The 22,774-nt window shown below is 38.5% G+C and overlaps 1 pseudogene; it reads right to left on the bottom strand.

Annotated features, from left to right (window-relative positions):
• Window positions 1-11,388: 11,388 nt before the first annotated feature.
• Window positions 11,389-19,797, bottom strand: LOC119522324 (annotated as a pseudogene).
• Window positions 19,798-22,774: the final 2,977 nt, after the last annotated feature.

Genomic DNA, 22,774 nt, shown 5'->3' with positions numbered 1-22,774 from the left:
AAAGCAGGTAATGTGACTACTTTTCCATGAATGGCTGATCTATAAATATACTATCAGGAAACAAATTTATTCCTTTTAAATTCTTTTTTTCCAGAAATTGTTTATATAAAATCTGTACTTATCACTTGCCTTATTCCCTATTCCTGTTTTTTTTCACTGACACCTGTCCTAAGAATTATCAGTATTAGGTGATTGGAAACCGTGACTTTGAGTCCTGCTGTATTTTCTCAGTAGGTTGAATGTTCCTCTTTGCAGTGCTACTGTATAGAGTAATTCAAGAAGCAAATATTGTGAGTGAATAGTGCCATATTTTCTAATTAAAATTTTTTTTTGCCAGTTACTGAAATTATGCCACTAGAGAATGTTTTCTATGTTAGAGGCAACTTTGTTTCTACTGGGACCTTACAGGGTCATACTGGTTGGGATAAATAGGGCAGAAGGAGTTTTGGTGACAGCATTATCATGCAAATGATGGTGATTTAGGGAGAAGTAGCAGAAGACGCTTAAGGAGGGAGCACTGTCAAAGCAGATAAGTAGAGGAAGGTTCAATTCATGGTATTAAACAATCATCCTGACTTCCCTGTGTCCATGTACCACTAATTCTGGAGAATTGGGTATGGAGTAGCTGTCATTCCTGCATACACACTTTTCCAATTTACATAATCATGAGAGTTACCTATGGCCTTCCAACAATTCTTTTACATGTGTTTTATATTTAATGAAATCATCCTAGCAAGGGGGAAATGGGAGTGTGACCGTCATACTTCTTAAAGGGAGATTCCCCAGAAAATGACATCGATTTATGTTAAAGTATGAATTTTCTTCCTATTTGTAAAAAAAAAAAAATATATGGAGGAAAAAGGAAACAAACCCACCATTTTCTGGGGTTAAAATGATATATTATAGCTACAAGTAAACTTGAAATTATAGTCAAAGACTGTAACTCCATCCTGGACCACTATGTAAGAGTGTGTGTGTGTGTGTGTATCCTGGAGAAGTTCCAAATGGACCCTCTCATGCTATAAAGTTCCACATGAAAATTCATTTAATATATGAAGAGCTTAATAGCTCCTTCACTCCTTGAACCCCTTGTTTTAATTTTTTAAAATAGAGTAAATGTAGCTTTTCAGAAAAATCATGTAAAATTTTCAGTGTTCCCATATATTCTCTGTTGTTGAACTTGCATTAATGTGGTGCCTTTGCTATATTCATGAAAGAATTTTATACTAGTACTATTAACTGTAGTCTATCACCTAGAATAGGGTTCACTGTGTTATACAATCCTATGTTTTAATTTTGCTTCTGGTAACATATATGACCTAAAATTTCCTACTTCAACCACATTTGCATATATAATTGCTATTAATTATTCTCACAATAAGGTCCTACCATCACCACCATCTCTTTCCAAAACTTTACAATTAGCCTAACTATAAAGTCTGTACAATTTAAGCTTTAACTCCCCATTTTCTACAACTAAACTCCTCCATCTTATGCTGACCCTATCAGACTGTTAAAGGGTTAGCACAACTAAATATTTTCTCTTGTTGCTACTCCCTTATAGAAGATAATGACACCAAGGAACTAAATCATGCACTTCTTCCTGGAATCAGAATTGTCAATAAGAAGAAAACATTTCTTGTTCCTGCATAGCCTTGACCTTCTCTCCCAGGAAATGTCCCCCTTTCCATCCCCTTTAGGCCCTTACTGATGGCATCGCCAGATTTCTAAATGTTTAAATAAATTGCTTTAATTACAGAGAGAATATGTTTGTCTCTGTGGGAAATGTCATCAAAAGTTTAAAACACTCAGATCTCTACTTTATATAAAGATCTCCAGAAGACTATGATTCTCAAAGAATAAGTGTTCCACCTGAAACAATTTTGGTGATAACTAAATGTATTATCCCTGGAGGTTTCAAGGTGAAAGTGGACAAATGAACTAAGGCGTACAGGGGGCTACTTTTATTGTGTTGTGATGAGGGGATGGGCAGGGGTCTGGCAAAGAGACCCTGGGAAGAACTTCACCCATAATGGGAAATGGGACGCTGTGGATGGCTAGGGGTGATTTGCAAAAGGGCAGTCTAAGATGCCACTATCAGAACTGAGGGGGAATTCCTATTTCACCACCATCCTCTGAAATTCGGAGGACAGCTCCTGCTTCCTTATCTTAGAGTAAAGAAGAAGCCATGAGTTTGCAGTGGAGACACAGGATGAGATCCAAAGAGTCCCTTTAGGGGAGGTATCAGGTGCAGAGCTCCAGTGGACAGATGTAGCTCACACAGTGTGGGAAATTCTGACATGCTTTGGAGGGCAGCAGGGTTTCTGAGGAAGGGCCATGCCTTTAAAATGGACAGAGATTATCCATCATGTACCATGATAAAAACATGTTTACCACCTAGAGATTTAGCAACATGGGCACAGAGCTTGTCCAGAAGTTTGGGTCAACATTCCAAGATCCCACTGACCTGGGAAATACAACTAAAGCCAAGCAATATTTAGGAGAATAAATAAAATGAGGGCTTCAGTTACTGAGACACACATAGCCTATGTTTTAGTTTCCTAGGATTCTCAAGAAAATACTATGCAATGGGCCAGATTAAACAATGGGAATTTATTAGCTCATGGTTTTTAGGCTAAAGGAAACTCCAGATTGAGGCATTATCAAGATGAGGCTTTTTTCCAAAAGACTTGTGTTCTGGGGCTGGCAGCTGGTGATTCCTGTCTCTGAGCTACTTTGTCACATGGCAGGGTACATGGTGATCTCTTTCACTTAGGGATTCTGTTGATCTTTAGTTCTTGCTTCTGTGGTTTTCTGTCTGAATTTCATTCTCTTACAAAGGACTCCAATAAGGGGATTAAGGCATCTCATGATTGTGGTGAGCCACACCGTAACTGAAGTAGCATCATCAAAAAGTCCTACTTAAAATGGATTCACAGCCACAGGAATGGATGAGCTTTAAGAACTTACAGTTTGCAAAACCCAAGGAGAATCAATGACAAATACTGTTGTTGCAGCAGATAGCCATGAAGGGGATCTCAAGGGCAACATTTTATTCTGACTCTTGTGTAAAAGAATGGATGCATTTCGAGTGGTGATGATTGGCATGATAGTGTATCTAGACATATACACAGGAAAAGCATAGACAATGAGGAACACCTAAACTGATGTTGAAAAACAAGACTCACAGAAACAAATTTGAAAACTGTTTGTGAACATCAAAAATTCTACGGTCAAGAAAAGAAAACTTTAAGTTAATTCATATCCTCAAATTCCAAAACTTTGAAATGGGAGTATATCTTAAAAACAGTGTGACCAAAGTTGAGAAACTCTGAATGAGAAAATTTTTATAACCCTTTACCTATTAAAGACATAGCACTTAGTAGTAGGAAATTTTCTGTAAGGTTCTCCAGGTCCAGCAGTTGTCACTACTGAATTTTTTCTAACATTCGAGGAAGAGAAATCACTAAACTTAGATGAAGTTTCCAGAAAAGGGATAAAGGAATTCTCTCCTACTCATTTTATCAGGCCAGTATAGTGTTAATCCCCAAACATGGCAAAAACGTCTATAGGTACATGCACACATGAGTCAATATTAGAATATTTCCCATGAAATCTTACTCTTCCTGCCCCTTGACAGTTTGGCATACATTTCTTTCTTTGTAAATACACATGGATTTTCATATGATATACAGATACCAATATACTATTGTATAGTATTTGTTTTAAACTTGCACAAAATGAGATCTATAAGATGAATAGAAACATTTCTATTCCATTTCAGTAAATGATATTTTACAGATTATTCATATGTCGATGCAGAGAGATCACGTATATTCTAATTATATTAGCTATTTTAAATGTGTCATAACTACTTTGTCTTAAATATTTTTAAATATTTTTTTAGCTCAAACTACAAACCAATGAGCCATTTAATATGTATCAATTATTTACAATTTCTGTAAATGTAAATGACTAACCAAAGTGAATGCACATTTTGAATTTTGTTAGACATGCCCTTTCAAAGGAACTTGGAACTTTATATTCTCATTTCCCAACATATTCTTCACAGAGATTTATAGTACTTAATCTTCCAGCTCTTTTCAGGGCTCTGTATAAAACTCTCCCCTATGCAAAAAATTTCTCCATCCAAGATAGAACTCCCAGAACACTGTGTTCTTAACCTTGTTTATTGTTCATCCTAGAACTTGGACGAAGGTGGTGCATTTGAAATTTTTTATCGATTCAAGTGTTTGTGGTAAATCTCTCTCACCCACATTGCGTACTCTGCTCTCTGGTTCATGTCTGTGTTTCTAGGCTGACATTCTTGTCTGCATTCAGTAAATACTGATGCAGTGTGTGAGTATGCCAAACACTTTGTGGTGGACCAGAAGGTACATTCTTTGTAGCACATACTTAGATAAAAGACAATGTTGGCCTATACTCTATTTTCCAATATCTTATCTTTCCGATAACAAGAAAGGTCATCAAATCATTCCAAATAGATTGGCCATTTGTTACAGTGTTTGTTTCTTTTACTTGCTTAATTTCTTTGGCTAGAACTTCCAGTAGATTGTTGAATATATATTTGCCATGTCTAAGAGGGAAATATTTTAGTCTTTCACCAGTGAGTATGATATTATCTGTGCAGTTTCCATATATGCCCTTTATCATGCTGAGGAAATGTCCTCCTGTTCCTAGTTTTCTAAGTATTTTTTATGAAGAAGCAGTGCTGAGTTTTGTCAAATGTATTTCCTGCGTCAGTTGGGAATATCATGTGTGCATATGTTTTCCTTAATTCTTTTAATGTGGTGTATAAATTTATTGATTTTTTTCTGTTGCATGTCCCTTGCAAAACTGAGATAAATCCCACTTGATTATGGTGTATAACTCTTTTGATGTGCTGCTGGTTTTGATTTGTTTGTATTTTGATGAGGATTTTTTCACCTATATTCATTAAGGATATCAGTCTATAATTTTCTTTTTTTTTTTTTTTTTGATGTCTTTATCTGGCATTGGTATGAGGATGATGTTGGCCTCATAGATTTACTTAGGTAGTGTTCCCTCCTCTTCAATTTTTTTGAAGACTTTGAGCAGGGTATGTGTGTTAGTTTGGATGTATGTCCCACCCAAAGCCATATTCTTTAATGCAGTCTTGAGAAGGCAGATGTATTAGTGTTGATTAGGTTAGATTCCTTTGATTGAGTGTTTCCATGGAGATGTGACTCAATCAATTTGAGTGAGACCTTTGATTAGATAATTTCTATGGAGCTGTTACCCCACCCATTCAGGGTGTGTTTTAATTAAGTCACTGGAGTCCTGTAAAAGAGTTCACAGACAGAAGGAGCTCAGAGCAGCTAAGAGGGACATTTTGGAGACAGCCACTGAAAGAAGACTTTTGCTGACACCCTGGAGATGCTAGCCCAGAGAAGTTAAGAGAGGACAAAACACCCCAAGAGTGACATTTTGAAGAATGCACTGGAGCTGAGAGAGGAGCTGGAACACAACCTGGGATCAGCAGATGCCAGCTACATGCCTTCCTAGCTAACAGAGGTTTTCTGGATGCCATTGACCTTCCTTCAGTGAAGATATACTCATGTTAATACCTTACTTTGCACATTTTTTATGGCCTTCAGACTATAGATTTGTAGCCAAATAAACCCCCCTTATAAAAGCCAATCCATTTCTGATATTTTGCATGATGGCAGCATTAGCAAACTGGAACAGTATGTGTTAATTGTTTTAGGAATGTTTGGTAAAATTCATCTGTGAAGCCATCTGGTCCTATCTTTGTTGGATTGTTTGAGATTATTGATTCATTCCCTATATTAGTTATTTTGTTGCTGAGATCTTCTATTTATTCTTGAGTCAAGAAAGCTAGGTTGTGTGTGTTTAGGAATTGGTGCATTTTGTCTAGATTATCCAATTTGTTGGCATGCAGTTGTTAAAAGTCCTTTTTATTTCTGATTTTAGTTATTTACATCTTCTGTTTTTTTTTTCTCTGTCAGTCTAGCTGATGACTTGATGTTGATGTTTTCAAAGAAACAACTTTTGGTTTTATTGATTCTATTCCATTTATCTCTGCCAAATTTTTGTGATTTCTTTCTGTATGCTCAATTTGGCTTTACTCTGTTCTTCTTTTTCAAGACCTTCTCATTTTGAGGTGATGGTTTCTGATTTGAGATCTTTCTTCTTTTTTAAATGTCAGCATTTAGAACTATAAATTTTTCTCTCATCACTGAATTTGCTGTACCCCATTAGTTTTGCTATGTTTTGTTTTCAATTTCATTCACCTGAAGATGTTTCCTAATTTCCCATCATTTCTTCTTTGACTCACATGTTAAGAGTATATTGTTTTCTTTCTACACATTTGTGAAGTTTCCATTTCTCCCTCTGTTATTTATTTCTAGCTTCGTTCCATTAGGGTCAGAGAAGATGCATTGCAGGATTTCAACATTTTTTAAAAATTTATCTGAGATGTGTTTTGTGACCTAACATATGGGCAATTCTGGAGAATGAACCACATGCACTTGAGAAGAACATGTATTTTTCTGCTGTTGAGTGAAATGTTTTCAATATGTGCCTGTTAGGTCTAGTTGGGTGAGCATATTATTCAAGACTTATCTTTTACTTACTGATCTTTTGTTTAGATGTTTTATCATTATTGGAAATGGTGTATTGAAATCTCCTGCTACTAATGTAGAACTGTCTCTTCTCCCTTCAAATCTTTCAATATTTGCATCATATATTTTGGTGCATATATATTTATGATTGTTATATCTTCTATCAAACTGTCCCCTTTATTTCAGTATAATGGTCATTTTGTCCTTCCTGTTTTTGACTTCAAGTCTATTGTATATGTTATTAGTATCACTGTACTAGCTCTGTTTTGGTTGTATGTACCTTGCATGGTGTGGTAGATGCAAACTATATGTACCCCAGAAAATCAGATTCTTAAAGCTAATCCATTCCTGTGGGTGTAAACCTATTGAAAGTAGTATCTTTTGATAAGGTTACTTCAGTTAAGTAATTGCCCAAGGTGGGTCATAATCATCTTTGTGGGGTCCTTTTTAAATGGGATTTAATTCAGACAGAGAGACAGAGAAAGTCATGGAGGCAAGAATATGAAAGCTGAAAGCCACAAACAGGAAAAGAAGTGAGAAACCAGCAGATGTTGTCAAGTGCCTTGTCATATAACAGAGGAGTCCAGGATCACCAGAAGCTGTTCTTCAGGAAGAAAGCATCATCTTGATTCCTTGATTTGGACATTTTTATGGCCTTACAACTTTAATCTTGTAAACTAATAAATTCCCATGTTAAAGCCATCCCATTTCCTGATATATTGCTTTCAGCAGCCTAACAAACTAAAGCACATAGTAAATATCTTTCCATCATTTCATTTTCACTCTGCTGATGTCTTTGAATTTTAGGTGTATCACTTGTAGAGAGCATATGGTTGCATCATGCTTCTTAATCTATATTCTAAATCTCTGCCTTTTAATTGGGGAGTTTATTTATATTTCAAGAAACTACTAAAAATGCCAGACTTGCCATTTTGCTGTTTTTTGTTTGTAAATTTTATAGCATTATTGACCTCAATTCTTCCTTTAATGCCTACTGCCATATATATTTTGCTTTTTCATTGTACAATTTTGAACCCCTCTCATTTCTTTCTGAATATTATTTTACTTATATTGTTTTTGGTTACTGTGAGTTAAAATTTAACATCTTAACAATCATTTAATTGGATGCCTACTCATCTTCAACAGCATACACTTACACTGTTCCTATACCCATCCATGTGCTTTTCATAAATTATACCCTTGTTCATTGTGTTTAGAACCTGTGATTTATCAAGATTGTATACATTTGTATTTTAGCACCTTTATGAAGCAAGAAATAGAATTAAATTTAAAATTATACAATACAATAATGCTGACAGTTATGCTTTTGATTCCTTTGCTGTAGGTCCTCATTTCTTTATGTGGCTTTTATACTCTGTCTAGAGTTCTTTAATTTCCATCTGAAAACCTCCCTTTAGCACTGCTTGTAGGTAAGGTCCAGTGGTGATGAACTAACTCAGTTTCTGTTTACCTGGGAATGTCTTAATCTCTCTCACATTTTTGAAAGAAAGTCTTGCTGGGTATAGAATTATTCTGGATATAAAATTATTGGTTGTTAATTGTTTTCTTTCAGTAGAGAAAGAAGCACTTAATCTAACTAGCTTCCCTTGTACATAACTAGTTGCTGAGCCCTCCTATCACATGAGGAACGGAATGCAGGATTCTGTCTGTCTTATCTGATCCTTTTTGGAAACAAAGCTGGGTAGCTTAGTTCTTTTCCTGATTGTCTTCTTGCTAGAGGCCCCAGAAATTCCACATTTACAGTCCATTGGAATTTGAATAAACACCACTTCTACTCCATTTGAGATAGAACATATCCCCCTCCTAGTGCTCTTTTGAGTGAATTAATGCAGGTAGTCTTTTGCCCCGGGCTGTTTCATCTTAATTGCTTTTCCCACTGTCCCAGCCGTCTGCAAGCAGCTGCTCTGCCCTCAGGACAAACGCTGGGAGGGCTCAGTCCCTTCTCAGGCTTAGACCACAAACCATTTCCAAAGAATGCCTTTTGATGTGAAAATCATATCCCCCAGGCTGGGTCAGACTAAATTGCATAAAATAAATTTCTGGGTCCTACGTTTTATTGTAATAGGAATGACAATAAAATGTAGGACCCTGAAATTTATTTAATAATTCCTGTTCTCCTGTTTCTAGGTGGGGACTTAACTAATTAAGGATTTTTGTGTGTCTCTTGTTATGCATTCCCATGTATCTTATAGTGCATGAAATGACTTTTTCTTAGTTCAGGGAAGTTTTGTGTGTCTAGCCATGGAGTCAGGACTGCTAACCTATTCCTACTTCCTTTAACAAACCTGGACCATGGCACACTCCAGTTTAAGAGCCATGCATCATGGCACAACTGACTCTGCAGGTAAAAATCCCTTCTGTTTAGACCCGAGTCTGAGTTTATGACTCTTGGGTATGATTCTGTATCCTGGGTTCTTATCAGGTATTTTTGCATTATCTTTCACATGGAAGCACACCTGTTTTAGAACAGTGTTGTCTCCATTTCCCCAGTGAAAAGATTACCCATGGACACAACCATTCTTTCATTAACCAATCCTGGGTGCCAGGGATGCAGGAAAACCCAAAAGCTCAGAAATGCTGCCACTGTGGAGTTGACTCTCCAGGGTTTGGCAATTGTCTATAAGGGAAGCAAGAACATAAAGGGAAAGGAGAAATGAGTGAGTGTGGGTACAGCATGCACAAATGCAACTGAGCTGCCACAAGCCTACTAGGGCCAGAACAGAAAGAGGTAGAGAAGTTGGAGAAGAGTGAGGAGAACAAGCTAGCATTGCAGGGAACTGCAGGACATGGTAAGGAGAAGGGTTTCCACTTGGTATGGGATGATCTTCCGAACACAGAGAATGGGTTCTTCTCAACTTTGAGTTCCCTTGGCATGAGTGACTCCTTGCATGGTATATTGGAGGAGGTTTGCCAGCATCCCTGACTCTAATTCTGACAAACTGTAATAATACATGTCCCACCTCCAGTTTTTGCAAGCAAAAATGTCTCAAGATGTTGCCAAATATCCTCTGGTAAAATAGTCTCCAGTTGAGCACCAATACCCTAATCAGTTTCTCAGTCCTTGTACCGAATCTAATAAAAAATTCCATGATTAACATCTAGACATAGAAATCTATCCTAACCAGTACCGCAGGGTTCTCATAAAACAGGCTGAGCTTTGGAAACACAGCTCTAAACCCTTGCTACCCAAAAGTGTGATGCTAAGACCATTAAAAGAGGCATCGGTCAAAGTTGCAGGAGATATCTAGAAGCCATTTTTGGATGCTGTTGGAATCACTTGACTCTATATAGTAGCCTAAAATTAGTTTCTAATTGACTCTATATAGTAGCCTAAAATTATTTTTCTTTCTTCCTCCAATAAGAATTATTTTTCTTTCTTCCTCCAATAAGAGGCAGGGTGTTTATACAGAATGGTCATCATGAGAGGATTAACAAGCCTATTTGGGGGTAGAAAGGGATGATAAATGTCATGTCCTCTAGACCTCTGGGCCTTACAAAAATATAAAAACTGCCTGAATTCACTCGGGAAATCTATAAATTGGATGTAGTTGGGTCCCACATGGAAAGTTCAAGAGCAAGAGTATTGGTGCCACATTTTAATGTTGTTAAACCAGGTGGTAACAGTTTTAGAAAATTAGTTTGAATGTACTTCCCCAGTAAAAGAAATAACACAGGGGTCTGGAACTTGTGTCTTGTACTGCACACCCCATTTATGAACTCAGTGTATAAGAGAAAATATGATTGCCCCTGAAATATCTCAGATGTGTTGTGCTCTCTTACTTAGAATAAAGGTCAGATGTCTAGCCACGTTGAGTTTCTCTTAAACTAATGTCATTAATCAAATGAAATAAAGCCACATGAAGCCAATTACAGTCAACCAGGATGTTATGAGAAGACTTAAGAATAACCATTGTCTTATGGTAAATGACAGATACATATCAAGCTAACAAATAAAGAATATAAAACAAGGCACAAACTCAGCCTCTCTCCAAGCAAGGAGCTCAGTCTCTGCGGTGCCGGAAGAGGGCTTGACCAGCATCAACGGAATCAACAAGATGAAGATGTTGCTGCTGACCCTTGTGCTCTGTCTGGTTTGTGCTGATCAGGGCCCTGCACCTGAGAAGCAGGGATCTAAGGTACTAGGGGCAGACTGTTCTGGGAAGGAGGACTTGTTCCATCCTGGGGGGCAACAGTGTGTTTCTCAGGTTTCGTTTACATATGGGTGTATCCAAAGTTACCTGAATCTTCTCTCCTTCTGTAGTTAAATACTTCTAATTCCAGCTCTATGTCTCCATCTTTTTTGTTTATAAACGAAAAGCCCAATCACCAGAATTTGGCTTTGAGTTTTTGTTTTAATAGACAACCTCTTTATTATCTTGACAATTTAAGTCATGGAGAAATCAGATTTTCCTTTTCTTCTAAAATTTTACAACATATGGTGGTGAATGTCACAAGGTTATAAACAGGCACTCCTGAGTACAATATATTGTACCCACTCAAAGCATTCATGACATCTTCCACTGCTCTCCAGTAAACATTCCTATTGCTTGTCTACGTTATCAGTTGTAGGGTTGGTATAAACTGTAATAACTTTAATAACTGATCTAAAAGAGAGAAAATATATCCATCATCAAGATAGATTTCTGATGGTGCAGGATGGTTGTTAAAAATCCAAAGGTTTTTCTTAATATTCTGTCCCATAATTTGATTGGGCAGGGTCTGTGCTTCACTTTGCTCCATGACATTATTTTTCTTGCATTCCAATGCATTTTATTAGATCAGCTGCAGTTTTTTTCCAGTTGTTCAATGTTCCATTGCCATTGTCTTCTATTTGATTGGAGCTTGTTCACCTGACAGTGCAAACGCTTAAGAATTGTATCGTATCTCTTATGTTGTACCTCTATTTCTTTTCTTGATTTATCATGTGAATTTTCTTCTTCCTCAAGAAAACAATATTTTTAGTGATAGATTATTTTACAGTTAAAACTTTGTCCTATAGCTTCATAATATCTTCCTATACTTGTTGTATCTGGGTTCCTTCTGGATTTTGGAGATCATGCATAAGTTCTTCTTTACTCATCTTTAGTTTTTTACCAAGATCTCGTTTTTCCCGGAGGTCAGTCATGAATGACCATTTGCTTTCTACTTCCCCCAAACTATCTTTATATGCTTTTATTTTTGCATAATATGCATTATGTCTTAGCATTTGTTCCTTAAAGGCTTCTTGGGTTGCTCTATGTCAAAATTAAGCTTTACATTTTCTGTATGTAAGCCCTTGATTTGAGTTTCCAGGCTTGCACACTGATGTTGGGTATTTTCAATGACAGCATCTTGCTGATAAATTTGCCTTTCTGTTTCTTTATTGTCTTCAGAGACATATGCTATTTGTTTTTCAAGATACTGAAGTTCATTCTGCAAATGGAACAGAACTTTGTTTTTTTTCTGTCTCTGATGTTTGTGATTGTTGTTGCTTGCAACTTGCTCTACAACATAGTTAATGAAGATAATGCCTTGTTTAGCCACAGCCACCTGGTCCCAGCCAGAGGGCCTTCCACACTCAGATTGCCACTCCCCTCTCTCCCCACCTGGAAGCCAGGGGCTGCAGGCCTCCCATGACTTTTTTTTTATTTTGAGGTAAATTCAAAGTTACATGAATAGTTGCAAAAACAATACTAGCCCCATACACAGAATTCCATCATACCCTGACCCCCCTCCCCCGATAGCTCAATCCACCAACTTTAACATGCTGTCACATCACTATTTCTTTCCCTCCCTCCCTCCCTCCCTATCATCCATCATATATTTCTCTGTCTTCTGAACATATGAGAGTTAGCTGCACACATCCTTGAACATACACTATAATTCGCGTATGTACTTCCCATGAACAAGAACATTCTTTTATGTAATTCCATTAAGCACAGCTAAGTATAAGAGATTCAACAATGATACAATACTTACATTCTATATTTCCTTTTCCTTATGTCTCAACTGTGTCCCTTCGAGCCACCTGTCCTCCACCCTCCAATCCCATCCAAGTTCATCCTTAGCATTCAATTGTCGTCTAGTTAGACTGTCTTTTTTTTTTTTTTCTTTTTTCAATTGTGGAAACATATATACAGCCTAAATCTTCCCATTCCACCCCCTCCCTAGACTTCCATTAGTGGGATTAATCACATTTAGAATGATGTAATGCTCTTTCCCACCATCCATTACTAGAAATTTCCCTTCACCTCTAACAGCAACCCTACACTCCTTTCTTAACTCCCCATTGCCCCTTCCCCCATTTCTCTTAACCCAAACTCTACTTTTCATCTCTATGGTTATATTCTCTGATAATTTCTTTGTGTTTACTGTGGGGCTTAAAATTAACCTCTTAAATCCCTATCAATCTTGTTTTTCTTTGATACCACCTTCAGTTCAATAGGACACATAAACTATGTTCCTATACTCCTTCATTCCCCCACCTTTATATAGTTGTCTAAAATTACATATTTTACATTGAGTTCAAAACCACTGATTTGTCCTTAGAGTTTGTGTATTTTTTATCATGTAGGAAGTAAATAGTGGAGTTATAGTTCAAAAATTATTGACTTCTATTTGTATTCCATTGTGTTTGGAGAATGTCCTTTGAGTATATTCAATTTTTTTTTTTTTAATTTCTTGAGGCTTGTTTTATGTCCCAGTTTATGGTCCCTTCTGGGGAAAGATCTGTGATCACTAGAGAAGAATGAGTGTCCTGGTGATTTGGGATGTAAGGTACTATATATGTCTGTTAAAATTCTCTATATCTCTTTCTCCTTTCTTTGTCTCTCTGTTGGTAGGGCTTCCTTTAGAATCTAAAGTAGGGCAGGCCTTTTATTGGCAAAGTCTCTCAGCATTTGTTTGACTGTGAAAAATTTAAGCTCTCCCTCAAATTTGAAGGAGAGTTTTGCTGGATAAAGTATTCTTGGCTGGAAATTTTTCTCTCTCAGAATTTTAAATATGTCATGCCACTGCCTTCTCGCCTCCATAGTGGCCACTGAGTAGTTACTACTTAGTCTTATATTCTTTCCTTTGTATGTGGTGAATTGCTTTTCTCTTGCTGCTTTCAGAACTTGCTCCTTCTCTTCAGTATTTGAGAGTCTGATCAGAATATGTCTTGGGGTGGGTTTATTTGGATTTATTCTATTTGGAGTTCGCTGGGCATTTATGCTTTGTGTGTTTATATTGTGTAGAAGGTTGGGGAAATTTTCCCCAACAATTTCTGTGAATACTCTTTCTAGACCTTTACCCTTCTCTTCCCCTTCTGGGACGCCAATGAGTCTTAAGTTTGGACGTTTTATTTTATCTATTGTATCCCTGAGATCCATTGTGATTTTTTCAATTTTTTTCTCCGTTCTTTCTTTTGTTCTTTCATTTTCTGTTCTGTGGATTTCTAGGACTCTGAGATGTTCAGCTTCCTCTAGTCTTGTATTGTGAATATCCAGAGTCTTTTTAATTTGGCCAACAGTTTCTTTTATTTCCATAAGATCTTCTATTTTTTTATTTACTCTTACAGTGTCTTCTTTATGCTCTTCTGGGGTCTTCTTTATGGCACTTATATCCTGGGCCATGGTCCTCTTGATGTCCTTTAAATCCTTTGCCATGTTTTCATTCTTTGATTGTAGTTCTTTAATTAATTTTGCGAGGTATAACATTCCTTCCGAAATCTTGATTTGTGTGTTTGGAGCTGGATTCTCCATATCGTCTGGTTTTATCATATGCGTTAAGATTTTCTGTTGTTTTTGGCCTCTTGGCATTTGTTTTGCTTGATAGGGTTCTTTCAAGTTGTATCAAAAAAAAGGGGGGGGGGATATAGATCTAATTTTTCAGAGACACAGTTTGGTGACATACACTTTCTCTTACTAACCAGCAGATGGCATCTGTGAGCGTTTAATTTGTTAGAATTGCAGCTTGGTGACATACACTTTCTCTAACTAACCAGCAGATGGTGTCTGTGAGTCACTTATTCCCCTCAAGTCAGTTCTCCCCAACTTTGTGGTATGTGGGGATCTGATTCTTTTGGGGTCCAATTGGTGCACTTAATTTGGGTGTGTTGTCGGTGCTGTCTGCCCCCAGTGAGGGGCGTGTGCCTGAGTGGTTAGGGAGGAAGGGCAGGTTTAACAATCAAATCTCCCAGGTGTTCCTGGAGATTTAAGGCTGTTGTCTGCTGCTGACACAAAAGTCCTTGGTATTGGCGTAGGTTCTCTGGGATTTCCAAGCAGTTCCCCCCTCCCTGCTGTGTTTTTCCAGGACCTCTGTTGGGAGGGGGCGGGCCATGCCACATCACAAGTGAGTGCCGGCCTCCAGGGAAGCCCTGGGCCACCGGGATGTGTAGGGGCGTTCCCAGCCCGCTTCAAAGATGGTTGAATGGGAAGCGTTAACCTCCCCCTTTCCGCACAGCTCCGTTCTCCCAGCTCCGGGACAATCAGCCATGGGTGTATTCAAGGCCACTGTCCATGGCCGATATTGTGTCATGTGAGCGGTGCTGCAGGAAAGACTCCCTGTCAGGCTGGGTTTCTCAGCTGGGTTCTGTGCTGTGTGTTCAGCCAGGCAGGAGCAGCCCCGCCCGCTGGGGTGACGGCTGTGAAGCTGGGTTTCTCGGCTGGGCTCCGCGCCGTGTGCTCGGCCCCAGGCAGGAGCAGCCCCGCCCGCCGGGGAGACGGTCACGAGGCTGGGTTTTTCGGCTGGGCTCTATGCCGTGTGCTCACCCCGGGCAGGAGAAACTCCGCCCGCCAGGGAGACGGCTGCGAGGCTGGGTTTCTCGGCTGGGCTCCGCGCCGTGTGCTCGGCCCCGGGCAGGAGCAGCCCTGCCTGCTGGGGAGACGGCCGTGAGGCTGGGTTTCTCGGCTGGGCTCTATGCCGTGTGCTCACCCCGGGCAGGAGAAGCTCCGCCCGCCAGGGAGACGGCTGCGAGACTGGGTTTCTCGGCTGGGCTCTACGCCGTGTGCTCGCCCCGGGCAGGAGCAGCCCTGCCTGCCGGGGAGACAGCCGTGAAGCTGGGTTTCTCGGCTGGGCTCTGCACTGTGTGCTCGGCCCCGGGAAGGAGCAGCCCCGCCCACTGGGGAGACGGCCGTGAGGCTGGGTTTCTCGGCTGGGCTCTACGCCGTGTGCTCGCCCCGGGCAGGAGCAGCCCCGCCCACTGGGGAGACCGCTGCAAGCCGCGCATCCCCCCTTTGTTTCCTGGACCTGAGACAATCAGCAGTGGGTGTGGGAAGGGGTATCCTCCACCCCAGACACCGAGGCGTTAGTCCAGACCACTCCCGTCTTATCTGCAGCTGTTCCCAGGCTTATATATATATATATATATAGTTTTAAAAGTCCAGCCCACCGTTTCCCCCCAGTGCAGCATGGCCAAGGGATTCAGCCTACTCACTCACTCGTTTCAGAATGCAGACTCCTGGTTTCGCCAAAAGCACATTCCCTGTGGCTTTAGCAGAACTTGTCTGGCTGGTGCTACTTTGGAAGTGGTGTTCTGGGTCCTTTCTGGTTTTTTATCTAGTGTTTTCCATGGAGGTGTTTTTTTCTTTGTCTCACCTAGTCACCATCTTAGGTTCCTCCCACTCCCATGATATTTTATGACACTCTTGTCCTTCAAAAACCTCCTAATTCCATATTTGTTCCAGTTTGCTAATGCTGCCATTATGCAAACTACAGAAATGGACTGGCTCTTATGGGGGGGGGTATTTGGTTACAATTTTACAGTTCTACAGCCATAAAGTGTCCAAACTTAGGCATCCACAAGAGGATACCTTCACTGAAGAAAGGCTGATGGTATCCAGAACACCTCTGTTAGCTGGGAAGGCACATGGCTGGCATCTGCTGATCCTTTGCTCCTGGGTTTCAAAATGACTTTCTCCAAAATGTCCTTGGGCTTGACTCTCTTAGCTTCCTCATCTCCTGTGTATCTAAGCATCTGGGGGTCCTCCCTTAGCTTCTCTGGAGCAAACTCAGGGATAGAATCGCCAAAGATTTCCAAGCATCTCCAAGTGTCAGTGTCAGCTCTTAACTTCTCTCCAAAATGTCCTCCTCTGCTCTCTGTGTGAGCTCTCTTTAAAGGAATCCAGTGATCTAAGACACACCCTGAACGGGCAGAGTCCACACCTCTATGGAAACAATTCAATCAGAGGTTCCACCCTAGTCAACAGACTAAATACTCTTCCTCCACAAAGACTACACCAAAGAACATGGCTTTTCTGGGGGACACAATATATCCAACTGGCACACATATTTCATATTGGATCATTAATTCTTTAATTCTTTATATGTAATTCTACTCATCAGTTATTGGAAACCTGTTTTTTCTTCTGAAAAACATAGAAGCAATGTTTAGGGTGGATGTGGGCTAGAGCAGATATCGACTAACCTTTCTTAGGAAAATGTATTCTTTTTAGATTACAGGAGCATGGAACAGCATTTACATAGCATCTGATGATATAAACAAGATAGCTGATGATGGCCCACTTCAGGTTTATACCCGTAGGATAGATACCAATAATGGAGGCAAAACTCTCGTCTTCACTTTTTATGCCAAGTAAGCAAATTTATTGTATATTAAAGGAATGAAAACATTGACATCTCAGATAGGGTCTGATATCAAATTTGCATTGAAGCATCAGGATCATGTTCAAGGATTGTGACCTTCAAAATTTATACTTAGAAGTGTGTTCTTAGTGTGGTGGTGTATAGTCAGGATCATAATGAGCCACTTGGGCATGGCCATATGGTATTTTCTTAGAGGGTAATGAGGGGAGTAGCCCAGCTAGAAAAGTGTCATTAAAAATGGAAAGATGGAGGCAGTGCAGAAAACTCTTCTCAAAAACCTGAAATATAGATGAATGGTAGTCATCTGCCAAGAATCTATGTGCTTGATTCTTCAGCATTTTTACATGTATTGGAAACAAGTCACATGAAATTTATTCTAACATTCACTTTAAGGTGATGTGCTGTACCCAAAAGAATGTTTCCCTGACCCTTTGATCTCAAGTTGCTCTGTCCATTTCTGTCTCTGATTTATTTGAATACTTTTTGCTCAAGAAGGATTCCATGAATTCACAGATTTGGAGACTTAGCTAAGAAAGAGTAAATGCTTCAGAGTCAGGAATCACTGATACATAGGATAGAGGTGGAAGAATGTCTTCAGGATAGAAAAAAAGAGAGAGTGGAATTGCTTGTATCACAGGAATATACAGTTATTCTCAGGTGGAAATGTGTCTACATACCCAACAGTGGGCACGTGGCGATGGCTATAGATACCGTTTTTGACTGAACTTGGGGAACAGAGATTGCTACTGGCATCTTCTGGGTGGAGACCAAGGATTCTTAACATCTGTCAATGCCTAGGACAGTTGCCACAAGAAACAATTGGAAGTGCTCCACTGGAGAAACCCTGGAATAGGTTGTCCAAGCACCTTCTGGAGAGATGAAATGATCATAAGACTGAAAAATGTACTTTTTTTTTGCAATTAACATGTAATTTAACCTTGGCAGTCCCTCAAGCCAAATAGAAGTGTGTTGATAAGTGAATGAGGAATCACAGATGTTTTGTTTGTTTCAAGGGTTAATGGTAAATGCCAAAAAGACACTGCAGAGGGAGTGAGAACAGGACACCAAACCTACAAAGTTGACTGTGAGTAGTGATGTTCTCGTATGAGTTCACATCTCAGACCATGGAGAGTGTTTCCCTTCATGGTCTTAGCTCTCTCCAGGGGTTCCAGATGTCTGGATTCTACAACAATACCTATGCTAATTAGCGTATGCAACCTGAAAAGTCAAGCGATTTTCTGAACATTCATTTTTGTTGTAAGGACTAAGAATAAATGTTATGTCATAGAAATTCCAAAGAGGAAATGTTTTTATTAACTGTATCTAAGAACGTGACCCAGTACACTTATTTCATATGGTCCATGTGGATGGGAACATGCTTTAATTAACTTCGAATTAAACTGATGTTTTGAACAGTGTTTTATTCCTTAGTCAGCCAGTTCCTTAAATATTTGATTTTTTTTAATGAAACAGCAGTATAATTTTAGGTCATGTTTGTGGCTAATAACATGGTTTAACAAACAAGGGGCAGGATTTACTTGGAGTACAAGTATGTATAATACATAACCAAGATTTTGCCAGTAAGCTATTTTGTAGCTTCGTCTTTCAATCACAAACTATATTTCTTCATTTCTGCCTTCATCAGTGATCACCAGAAGAAAATAATGAAGGCAATGTTGTCTACCATCTTTCCTTCCATGCATGCTAGGTTTTCTTGTTTCTTTACTTGTATTTTCAGGTAATTCTGTATGAAGCAATGAGAAATGCATTTTTTTGGGCTTGGTTTTGGGCACCATGCAGTGAAGAAAAGCCCCTGGGCAACCCAACTTCAACCATTAATCTAAACATAGCCACGATAAGAAGACTCACCTCGGCACATGCACTTCCTGATCATTCCCTAAGTGCAGCCATTTAGAAACCCTCTCTACTTATCCACTACTAATTGATACCAAAAATGATACATTTCATGGTTCATAGTCTTTTAGTTCATCTATGCCCTTCGTATGTTAACTAAACTCCAAATTCTCAGCGATAATTTATGTGTTTGAGTGTGTGTGTATATACATATATATATCTATAGATATATATGTATATATAGTCTAGTAATGTCTGTACTACACAATTGGCTCATTAAATTCCTGAAAATTGAAGTCAGCTCTTGTGAGTTGGTGTGAAATAGCTCCGTGTCTCCATTTGCAATGAACCAACACAATTCACGTGGCTTAAGGCGCTTTGCTACCGTCGGTAAATATAAGTTGTGATCATATTTAAGAAATCATCAAAGACAGAGTATCTTTACTAGATTAGGATGATGATGATAGGTAAAACAATTCTCTACCATGCTAGCACTCATAATTGATTCAAACATGTTAGAGGAGTGTTAATGAGACAGAGATCATTGTGAAAGAAAATATAGAAAAGCTTATGCCTAAAAAATGCCTATCAAAATTTAAAAGAAACAAGTGAGAGTGAGGTTTGAAATATTTTCTGTCTTTCAGACAATGGAAAAAGTACACTCAGTATTGTTGGCTCAAGTTCGTACCTGACGTTTTCTGTTGTCAACGTGGATAGCAGTGGTAAAACCACGCATTTGACAGCACTCAAGGGTATGTATAATTGTGTATTCTCTGCAGAATAAACTGTATTGACATCATTTATATTTTTATGAGAAAGAGAATCCTGGGTAGGAATGATTTTATTAAGCACTTTCTGGTGGAGAAATGTTTAACCATGAGAATTCAGCTTTTGTGGTTCTTCAGTCACAGATGTTGAAAGGTTGTCTATAGGGATGACAAAAACACATGTGCTGTGGCGCCCTGTCTGTAGGCTCTTCCAGCCACACTGTGCACTTGCTCTGGATATCCAGTAGTACCCAAGTTGGGCCATGTGGTTGCAGCCAAATACTGCTTCCTCTTACACATGGGTTATGTCATAAGTAAACTGGGATTTTAAATTCAAATTCAGCATTCCAATTTGTTACCAACCTTGAGTGTGTTCATCTCAACCACAAATCTTTCATTTTATCACAATTTTTAAGACAGTGTCCAATTCTGATACTGTTGCTATGCACAAAAACAAAAAAAACCCAACACTATATCAGATTTTATCCCTTCAATCAAGTGTCCTCACCCAAGTGGACAACGTTTGTCTTTAAATAACTCCACAAGGACATTGATGGGTGCATTTCAGGCTTTCTGATATCAGATCCAAATTTGAAATTTAGAATGCACCTTTCCTTTGATAAAAGTGAAGAGTGCCATGGTTCTTATAAAGTGGGGCAGTGGGTTCAGAAAAGGAACCACTTCCATTTTGAGAATTCTGAATGCCTCAGGTTCAACTATCCACAGTATCCTGTATCACATATGGACATGATCATGTTTGCATGATGACATGCCCTTAATGGCCCCAAGAGTCTTAAGAAATGGCAAAAAGATAAAATGGTAAATATTTGGAGTCCACCAAAGTTTACTAAAGAAGACCTGTTTTCCACAGACTTTCATCTCAATGGGAAATTAAGAAATACTTGAATATACTAATGGGCATCTCTTCTGCTTATCCTCTATACCATCCAGTAAGAGGGAATGATGTCAGTGCCCAAGCATATAAAAAGTTTGAAGAGTTCACTATCAAAATGGGTATTCCAAAAGAAAGCATCTTAAAAGTCAGCGATTCAGGTAACCCCACTATACTTTTCCTAGAATATAAAATGTACCTGATATGAAATTATACCATTATGATTTTTGGTTTAAGTTTCCTGTTCAGAGAATAAGAAAACTCATAGAGATAGAATCTAGACTTTGGATTACCAGGGGAAGAGGTGGGCAGAGGGAACGGGAAGTTAAGGCTTAAAATGTGACAGAAATGTTTTGGTGATGGCTGCTAGTCATGGTAGCACAAAATTGGGAATGTAATTAATAGCATGCTGATATATGTGTGAATGTGGTTTCAACAGGAAATGTTAGGATGCACAAATGTAAAAGAATAGCATTTTTTAAAAATTCATGGAACTTCATGACACAAACAGGGAACCCTAAATGAAACCATGGACTATAATTAATTGTACAATTATAATTAATAATTCACCAGTTTTAAAAAACATTCTATGTCTATCTAAGGTGTTAATAATAGGGTGGTATATGGCAATTCTATATTTTATGCTTGATATTTTATGCTAAAAATTTTAAATAAGAAAGAGATTCCAAGGAAACTATTAGAAAAGCCCATATTCTGGGACATTCTACAAAATACCTGACCCTTACTCGTGAAAAGAGCATGGATTTCCAAAACAAGGAAAGTATGAGAAACTGTGACATCTTAAAGAGCCTAAGGAGACAGGATGACAAAATGTAAGATGTGTTCCTAGAATGGATCCTGGGACTGAAAAAGAACAGTAGGCAAAAATTAAAGAAATGTGAGAAAGTATGGATTTCACCCTGGTTCATTTCTTCTGATAAATGTCTTCATACTAATGGAAGACATACAAATGTAAAGTTTGATACAGGATATATGTGAACTTTCTGTACATCTAACTAAAAAGAATGGACAACGCGTTATGGTCCATAAAATTTCTTATCACAAATCATCTTTTTAAAAACTTTTATTTAAATAATCCTTACAAATATTGAGAAATTCATCTCCTTTTTATTCATTCTGTCACAGACACCTGCCCTAAAAGCACTGATTAGGTAAGTAGAGGGATGCTACTTAGCCTCCTGATTTTTCAGTACATTAAATTTCCTTGTCCTTCAGGTTATTGATTTCTTAAGCATTGAATAGCATCTTGTACTTAAAGGTTGACAAAACTTATGACTTCCATACTAGTTTGGTTGTAAGCAATCAAAATCTATAACATTACTCAAGACTAAACGGAGGGATTCTATCCATCAGGGATGAAGGAATGAAAGCAATGGATTGTGAAAGATGATTCCTTCAGTGTGCGTAAATTACCTTAATCTAATCTTATCTGTAATAACTTTGAATAAGATTATCAAAGAGTTGTATCTTATGGAAATACACTGGAAATAATTTATATGCTTTGGAGCCCTGAAAAAGTAGACTAGTAACTCCAGACAAGTGACCTTATATTCCCTACACATGCAGAAACATGGAGGGAGTTCTGTGAGATGAGTTTTGCATGAGTTCATCTCTCTTTGACATCCTCATCCTTATCATAAACATCAGTTAACCTATATTTGTATATTATTTTACATGGCTGAAGCATATGACATGAAGTATAGATGCTACACCATCTTCTCCATGGATCACAACCATCAATGGGAACATAAACAGCCTTTGCTTTCAAATCATATATTCTTCCATCCAAGGAAGCTGTGATACTTACCCCATGGCTTTCTTTCACTCAATTACTAAGCTCTGTTTTGTTATTTCTTTTCTAAGTGATTAAATAAACTGATTTAATGCATATACACAGATGTGTCTTTGAAGAATGGTACCTGGTTTGCAACGAACAAAAACATCTATTTGAGTATAGTAATTCTGAAAAGCATGCTTATAATTGAAGGGGAAACAGTTCCAATTAGGACTAACACCAGAATTATTAGGAAAGT

Source organism: Choloepus didactylus, chromosome X (assembly GCF_015220235.1).
Source record: "Choloepus didactylus isolate mChoDid1 chromosome X, mChoDid1.pri, whole genome shotgun sequence".
Lineage (NCBI taxonomy): Eukaryota > Metazoa > Chordata > Mammalia > Pilosa > Megalonychidae > Choloepus > Choloepus didactylus.
Note: the sequence above shows the minus strand (reverse complement) of the source record. Positions and strands in the feature narration are given on the sequence as shown.